The sequence below is a fragment of the Palaemon carinicauda genome, chromosome 6 (genome assembly GCF_036898095.1).
Source record: "Palaemon carinicauda isolate YSFRI2023 chromosome 6, ASM3689809v2, whole genome shotgun sequence".
In the NCBI taxonomy this organism is placed as follows: Eukaryota; Metazoa; Arthropoda; class Malacostraca; order Decapoda; family Palaemonidae; genus Palaemon; species Palaemon carinicauda.
Window position 1 is genome coordinate 178,047,120 of NC_090730.1, and position 7,779 is coordinate 178,054,898.

At 31.9% G+C, this 7,779-nt stretch overlaps 1 long non-coding RNA gene across 1 annotated transcript; it reads right to left on the reverse strand.

Annotated features, from left to right (window-relative positions):
* Positions 1-1,596: 1,596 nt before the first annotated feature.
* On the reverse strand, positions 1,597-6,022 carry LOC137642301 (uncharacterized). The gene is made up of 3 exons (XR_011044740.1): positions 5,964-6,022; positions 2,381-2,640; positions 1,597-2,020 (listed from the first exon to the last, which is right to left on the reverse strand). It is a non-coding gene; the product is annotated as an uncharacterized lncRNA (long non-coding RNA).
* Between the last annotated feature and the right edge of the window lie 1,757 nt (positions 6,023-7,779).

The window sequence follows — 7,779 nt, forward strand, 5'->3', positions numbered from 1 at the left end:
AATCAGAGTAACTTTATCACAAGCCGGGTCCTCGAAGATTCAAAGTCAGGTCCTCGTAGAAGATTCAATCAGTGATTAACTTCCACAGAAGCCATGTCCTCACATCAGCTTGAGATCTTCAATTGGATGCCCCTATCTAAGAACCTGGAAGTATGAAGAGATTGATAGTAATTAAACAATATATTAAAGGCAATTTTAGAATTAAATTTACTAATTAGGTTTGTTCCTATTTTTTTCAAAATATGCTTAAAGACTAATTTTGAATTGTTTAAAAGAACATTTCTGGAACCTCAAATGCCATAATCTTAATAAAAAATTTACTTTAATCAAAGCCTTAATATAGTTCTCGTAATTAAATTAAAGCATGAATAAAGTTTTCGTTGAAAAAGGTTAAAGTAGACTAAATCTTTAAGGATTTACCCAATTTTAGAAACTGATCTTCAAATTTACTTCAAATTTTAAACCTTCTTTAGAAAAAAATTTAACTTTAATTAATGATGAACTCGTATGGGGGTTAAATTGGCTAAGCCATGCGTTGAAGACCTCATGGAATGGTAAAATAGAATATGATCATGACAATTATAGATTTTATATATACTCATAACTAGTTTTATCGGCGTATATTTCTTCCATCATTATCTGTCACTCTCCTGTGAATTAAATAATATTAAATAAAAATATTAAACTAAATGTATTTTATATAAACCTGCACATTCTTTACATAGTAGACTATGGTTTGCATACCTTAGGGAAGGTTTCAAATTTAAATATGAAAGTAGACTGGATGCCCTAAATTTAAAGTTATTTCATACCAGAACTTACAATCAAAAGTACTGCACATTTAATTAAAAGGAATTAATTGTATTTCATACCAGAATTTACTATCAAAAGTACTGCACATTCAATTAAAAGGAATTAACTTCTATTTCATACCAAAATTTACCTTCAGATATGGAAGGTAATGAACAAGTAAAATATTTAAAAAACGGTAACATTAAAACAAACTAATGGCGATGTCCGCCTGTTCAACAAACACTGCTGGAAGTTTGAACTTCTGAAGTTATACCGATTCAACGACCCGAATAGTAAGAATTCCACAACGTGTCATAGCTCATAAAACTAAGAACACTATAGTATTGAGCTTCATGATGGAGAATGCCCGACTAAAATTGACTACATACCTAGTATTACAACCAGGACGGAACTGTCCAGAAGATCTGAATATAAAGGAATATCGGAATTTTGCAAATTACTTTCTTTTAGCATCTGTATCAGGCATTTAATCCACAGGCACATGGGTCAAATGGCACAAGGAGCGCAGTTGACATTGGGTAACTAGCCAGAAGGTTATCTACAAGGGAACGCCATGCTCTAGTTCATGATTCAGTACTGATGTTAACTGAAAAATCTGAAAAAGTTTGCCTTGATACATACTGGTGCCAAAGCTTTCTTTGAAGCACATGAAACTAAAACAATTTTTGGTCTAGGTGGGCTGTATAATTTAGTCTACTCTAGGGGTACTTATGACAACCTGAATCAACATTGCGACCAAGTAGGCCACATAATGTAGTCTACTCTACGGACACCTAAGTGCGCTGAATAGAAAAATAATTAAGTAACACCACTAACATTGGGTACACTTGAGTAGCCTTAGTCGATAGCTACCTAATGAAATTATGAATACCTAAAAGCTACTTTATAAACTAGTGGACTGTGGTATGCCCGGAAAAAAATATCCAACCTCCGGTTACAAGAGAAACTACAAAAAAATCTGAATATCCTAGTGACTTGCCTGAGGTAACTTCCCAGACAATCCACCATGAACCAAGCAAGGCTGTATGCACCGAGGCTGCGGCAGCAGTTTATCCAAACCTGAAGCAGCAATATACTTTCTATCTCAGAACTACTCTGAAAGGAATACTGCATGGAAGGCCATGTCATACGCTAAGCATGTAAGGATGACTGCAAGCTTCAGTTTACTACAAGAATCATATCAAACTGTCACTGCAGTATTCAGTCCCTGAAAGAAAATAGAGACTACTACAATGGTGCAGCAGTAAATTTAAAGACTTATCTCACTCAACCTATCTGGTTCCAGCTATTTAAAGTTAAAACTGAAGTCTTTCATGCACTGAAATTACTTACTAGAAAAAGTTACCAATTATATAACTTTTGTCAAATCTATCTCTATGATCACTTCAGTATAAAAAGCTACCAGTATAAAATGTAAAAAAAAAAAAAAAAAAGATTATCACTGGAGACACCGAGGTACCCTTAGCCAGCAGCTTATTCACAACAGTCTCTCCAGAAGTCACTTAGTAAACTAGTTTACGGTGGAATACAAGGAAAAGAAACATCCAACCTCCAATATCTGACTTACCTCCCGATGACTTCTTCCTAGGCTTATAATCTCATGAACCAAGTCAAAGGTGTACGCACAGATGCTGTGGTAGCAAGACTTTCTCAGCCTAAAGCAGCAATATACTCCATAGTTTTAGGCATTACAGAGACTGATCAAATATCCTCCCTTAAATAATGCAGGGAAGGACATGACACACTAAGCATATAAGGATGTCTGCAAACTAATGGCTCCCACAAGAACCACATGTCAAAACTTCATCACCCACCAGTATTTAGTACCTAAAAGAAAACGAGATTTTACTTTTATGATGCAGCAGGAAATTAAACCGAGTTCATCCTAAACTCACTGAAACATATCTCAACTTACAAAAGATATCTGTTCTCTTCTTTACAAATTATATCTTCTCTTCTTTAACACTAATACATCCTCACCTCACAAACTATCTGTTCCAGGTGTTGTTGAATAGCTATATTATGAATAGCTATGGGAAAACTAATTTCTCTCAAGCTCTGAAATTGCATACTAGAAAAGTTGCCAATTATATAAACTTCTGTCACATCTTACTCCATGGTCACTTCAGTATAAAGTTGCCAGATAGAAAAATTATAGAAGTTCATGTATCTAAACGTTCCAGGTAGAAAAATTCATGATAATGTATTTATATTGACACTAAGTTTTGCCAGTTTAAAATCTTTCTTATTCTGAACTTCTAAAAGCTTTAAAAATGGCTTAATTTGAAAGTGAAAAAAAGCCTTCAATTATTAAATTTTATTGAAGCATTTATGATTAACACATGAACATTACTGGTCCTCTTTTTAATTTGATAGAAGTTTAAAAAAGCCTTCCATTATTAAATTTTGAAGAGGCATTTTCAAGAGTAATAAATGAAGATTGATTGATCCTCACGGCATTTAGACAGTGGCATTTAAAAGGCTTTCCTTCTCCACACTTCTATATATCTTAGCAATTTCTTAGCATCTAGGGAATTTGAAAGTACTTACTATTGAAAATTTTTTAATTTTACCCTTTCGTTTTATGAAGTCGCACATGGTCCAAGATTCTTGGGGTACCCAAACATTATTTGAGCGCCTATTACTTTCAACTAATGTTGCTCTAGTAAACATGGGAATATTTACATTAGGCAATTTGTTCTCATGCACTGTAGTAAACGCTGTTCAATATGTCTAGTCTATATTAAGGTTGTAGTCAACTAACACTAACCATAATATAAAAAGACTAAATATCGAAGTATTTCGATGACTGTAGATTTATAAATTTTATTCGCAAGCTATCATAAATGGTGCATTACATTTCAAATCTTTGAATATTTAGGGAATCCTGATTAAGTTTCTTATCAAGTACATTATACCTTCACCGTGTCCAGCCACCATTATTAAATTATTCAAGGTTTGATAGTGAGATTTCTACAACCCCCGCTATAGCTGCAATCTACTGACCCTGTCTCCTAAAACCTAGTGCTTACTTGTTTAAGAATGTTAAAGATTATGTCAAATCGTTCATAATAGCAATTACTGTCTTTTCAGCTGACTGACTTTATACCATTTCCTTTAAAAATATTTTTCATACCTTCGATCTTTAAAACTATATTTTCGCTAATTATCACGAACAACATCTGATACCTATTATTCTTATCAAGATATTTAAGCAATGGAGTTTTTTCTAGCACTTATTTGTCATCAGCACAAGTCTAACTTACTAGATTTTTTGAGTGAGGGGGATGTGGCAGGCCAGCATACTTTGTCCGAACATAGTTCAAGTGGAGGAACAAATTTATTGAATTTTAGATATTGCTCTCATACTATAGCATTTTCTTTTAAGTCTCTCGATTGATACAAAATGCAACTTCTTATCAGGCTATTTGATATGCTAATAACTAACGATTATACAAGTTTAAGTTAATGCATATTTCATGGCCAAATGCATAAAAGCATTGTTCTAATTGGTTATCCTCTTACGCTCATTTCTTACAATGTCCTATCATGATATTCAATATTCCCAAAATGCATTTCCTTGTAAATTAAAATGACAGGTTATTTACCAACCATATTAATTTCTTTACTAATTTCTTGCCATGGCTAGCATATCGAGAAATACAAATTCAAGTTCTCTACACCTCCAATATCAGGAATATTAAATTAATGAGAAATTTCTAAACAGCAAGGTTCAGTAATAAAAAAATCAAATGTAATGCATGTTTATGGTTTTTATTTTTTTTCTTCCCTGCAAGACTTAAAATCTTCGCAGGAACAAACTTTACGTAGCTGATTAGGTCCGTATAAGACTCACAAGAGGGATGATTCCTTTTACTTTCAAATGAGCAACATTTTTACTTAGCAGTAAGTCCATAGAAGTAGAGTGATGGGAAAGTCATTAAAGAGCAGCCAATAGTCTTTATGAATACCGATGTTATCGTCCGATGTTTTAGTTAGATATGTTTATTTAAAAAAAAGGAAACAAAAAAAGATGTCACCTAAAAAGATTTTTCAATCATCAAGAACCGAGAGCCGGGGCATTTTGTGATCTTTTAGATATTCTATTTTAGTTTTATCCTAATGTTTGCATCACAAGTAGACCCTAGATAACAACATTATCAACAATTTCAAATTATAGTCACTACAATTTATAAAACTGTAGATGGGGCATTTCAACCTATAGTTTAAACTAGTCAAATTACCATTATCAGTATATACCAGATATCCTAACTAACAGTATGCCAAAGATAACTTACGGGATATATTGGGAATGATGAAAATTTATAACAATGGATTAATAAATTTAATACAATGCATAGAACACTAGTTAAAATTATTTGATTGCTAACAAGACCCTACCCCTAGATTCAAGGAATTTACCTTGCTATTAAAACAAATTTTGACCTTATCTATATGTCAAATATAAAAATGTAAAAAAAGATTCACTTACTAAATTTTCACCAAGAAAGCTCTTAGGAATTAATTATCCAGACCACGTCACGTATGTTTCCAGTGACAAAACCCTGTAATAAGGTTTTCTTTATGCAGGGCATTGCCTGTGCAGAAAGAGATAGTCTTACTTGAAACATCCAATCTTATTGCAAATAGTCGCCTGGTCACTTTATAAAACTGATTTTAAGTAATCAATTATCAATAACAATTCAACTCGCTCAATAGCACCATTCAACTTGCTCAATAGCACCATTCAACCCTATTCACTCAATAACAATATTAGAATATGCAAAAGTAAAGCAGAATCTCTAATATAGAGAATTACACCACTGTAGAAAATACACCGAATTTAAAGTAATGCATCTCAAATACAGTATTACGCCGCTAAAATATGAACAGTATTCAAAGTATTGCAGGATCTCTAGTGCAATATTTAATCACTGTAGAATACGCACCTTAAGGCATATTGCCCAATTTAAACTAAACGAGTAATAAACCAGTCATAAAAGCATAAATCTCGGATCTGTGTAGCTCAAGCCTGTTCAGATTATCAACACGTTTCACACACCACTTTCAAACACTTCATAATCTGACTAGTCTGTAAACATTTAAGAGATGAATTAAATAGAATGATTACATAACACTTTTAACCATACCTGTACAAATCACCAAACTCTCTTTACACTTAACTCAAGAACACATCCTGGCAGATCTTTGCCCACCCACTTTCATCTACTACTACAGAGAGGGAAAAATAGTTTAGAGACATGGATAACGAAAAAAGGAATCATGAAACAAAAAAGGATTTTCATTTTTGGGATCCTTGCTAAAATGGTGGTGCCATCTATGTTAATATTTACTGACTAATACAGGTCGAGTGAAATATTTGCCTTCATTTGACTATAATTTTTAAGTGAATGATAAAGTTATTTCCGGTGACTTCTAGTACCTCAATTAAAGATGGGCAAATATATATATATATATATATATATATACAGTATATATATATGTAATAAATAGATATATATATATTATATATATATATATATATATATAAATAAATAGATATATATATATATATATATATGTATATGTATATATATATATATATATATGTATATATATATATATATATATATGTATATATATATATATATATATATACAGAGAGAGAGAGAGAGAGAGAGAGAGAGAGAGAGAGAGAATTTCCTTAATTTTCCATCTCAAGCCAAACTCAATCTATCTGCAAAGGCCATCGACTTCAATTACCGAAACTTCAAAAACATCCTAACGACTTATCTCTGATTTTCCTGGATATTTCGGTCTGAGGTGAACCATCCCGGAAAATCTTAAAATATATATTTTGTATATTTCATAAAGCCATAATAGCAAAGATTTTTTTCCCGTTGCATAATATTGAAATGTTCCATTCCTATATGAATAAAATGTCCATTCCTGCATTCTAATTTTCATATAGAATCATTTTTATTAATTTTAGACTATGCAAGAGAGAGAGAGAGAGAGAGAGAGAGAGAGAGAGAGAGAGAGAGAGTATCTTAGTATTGTTTAGAGATTTATTTTTCAATGAAGTTGTCATTCAAAAGATAGATCAAAGTCGATTTTTGATATAAGGAAAAAAGCTTTACTTCACTAATACATTTATACACACATTATAATAATAATAATAATAATAATAATAATAATAATAATAATAATAATAATAATAATAATGATAATAATAATAATAATAATAATAATAATAATAATAATAATAGTAATAATAATAATATTAATAATATAGTCTAAAATCAATAAAGATTGAATATTACGACAAAATTGTTTACTTCACCATAAATAAATAAGAAGAACAAAGCAGGAAAAAATAGAGGGACACTCAGTAGATTACAGACCTTCGCCAAGGCAGCTTAATGCTCGACCTTTTTTTTGACCTTGACCTTTGGCCTTAACATGCATTAATTAGTGTGGATTTTCATACACTTCAAGTATGAGCCAGGTTTTAAGTCTCTGTGAAAACAATGTCCAAACTTATGGGTGATTACTTGAAATGAACATTTTGCTTGACCGTGACCTCGACTTTTGAGCTTGACCTTCCAAAATTTATTTATTCCAGCTTTTCACATAATGGTTTATCCCGGCAAGTTTCATTACTCTACGATCAAAATTATGGCCATTGAGCTGTTCACAAACAAACACACACACAGAAACAGAAATAAACAAATAAACAGGGGGCATAACATAACCTCCTTCCAACTTCGTTGGCGGAGGTAAACATAGCACTCTTTACACTACGTTCGACAAGTCTCGTTAGCATATCTCTTTATTCGAACTATAACTTTGGGTTTTTTAGGATCAAAATAATACTTTTTTATATAAAAAAAAACATGACAGGAACAAGCCACAGATCATTGTTAACAAAAATCCGCTGTACTGGCTTCTCCTTTTCAGATTTCC